The following is a 1,377-nucleotide window of genomic DNA, read 5'->3' on the forward strand; positions in this document are numbered from 1 at the left end:
TTCCCTGACCGGGAATCGAACCCGGGCCGCGGCGGTGAGAGCGCCGAATCCTAACCACTAGACCACCAGGGAGGTTGGAGTGCAAGCTTTCCGCAATGGCCTGGAGTGCTGACTTTCTCCTGATATCGATGTAACAGATCGAATTGCACAATGCTGCTTGACTTCATGTGTTTTGCTGCATTTTCGCCTTACACGACCGATGTCTGATTTGGTTTGAACATCTTACTCACCGTGGGTCGTTGGTCTAGAGTATGATTCTCTCTTTGTGTGTTTTAATGGAGAGCATGTGAGAGTTCCAGTGATCAATCTTGGCCGAACTCATTCCTGTTTTTTTCATGTTGTTCGAGATGCAGGTTAAGTTCATTTATCTGCCGTTCATACGGCGGGATTGGTTAACATGGGGTTTGCTTTCAGAGCAGGAGCCCACGCCACAGGAAATCCATCAACACTGGCAAGAAAATCACAACATTCCGGGAGGCGACAAGGTGCGCGGATGTTCACCGTAACCCGAATGACCAATTCAGAGGACCCCGTGCATTTGGATTCAGACTGCTGGCAGTGTGTGTATTCATATTCATCCGTGGAATGTCCGCGGATATCCCACACTCTCTTTCAATTTGACTCTGTAAAGCTCCCTCGGTCTCTTTCTCACAGTCTCTCCTTCTGTGGCACTATCGAGTTTTCGACTTCTCCTGTTTTTTCTTTCAATTCTCTCGCTGCCTGTGGCTAACCAATGTTAGCCAGCTGAACCAAGCCAGGGTTGATGCCTGCGATGAGGCAGCTGTCCAGGCTGGAGAGATTCACTGCGATGACACTGATGTCTTTGAAATTTAGTAAAATGGGAGGTTATCCGTTCGAATAGTCTCAATATCGGAAAGGGTTTCACAGTGGAAATCCTGAGAGGGTGTTTCCCCCTCACCAGACTCGCGCCATCCACCTCTCCGGCTGGGTGTCTAGAATTGGGGCCCAATTCTCCTGTTGATGTGGAAGCCATTTTAGACAAAGGTGAGGAGACATCTATTTTCTCATCGACAGGCTTGAGAATAGAATAGAATGAAATAGAATATCTGGAGTGCGGGAAGAGACAATTCGGCCCATTGCGTCTGCACCGACCTTTCAAATGAGCACTTGACTCGCAAACAGATTTCACATATTCCCAATAACACCATAACGTGAGATGCAAAACTCTGTATGCTAAGGAACAAGGTAACATGGTAATTCACCAAACCTGCATATCTGTGGACTGTAATAAGTCTTACAGCACCAGGTTAAAGTCCAACAGGTTTGTTTGAAACTCTAACTTTCGGAGGACTGGTTCGGAGCAGTGCTCCGAAAGCTAGTGTTTGAAACAAACCTGTTGGACTTTAACCTGGTGTT

The 1,377-nt window shown here is 47.3% G+C and overlaps 1 non-coding gene across 1 annotated transcript; it reads right to left on the bottom strand.

The window, feature by feature from the left end:
* trnae-cuc lies at positions 1–72 on the bottom strand. Its single transcript has one exon. It is a non-coding gene; the product is annotated as a tRNA-Glu (tRNA).
* Positions 73–1,377: the final 1,305 nt, after the last annotated feature.

The sequence above is a fragment of the Scyliorhinus canicula genome, chromosome 17, assembly GCF_902713615.1.
Source record: "Scyliorhinus canicula chromosome 17, sScyCan1.1, whole genome shotgun sequence".
NCBI lineage: Eukaryota > Metazoa > Chordata > Chondrichthyes > Carcharhiniformes > Scyliorhinidae > Scyliorhinus > Scyliorhinus canicula.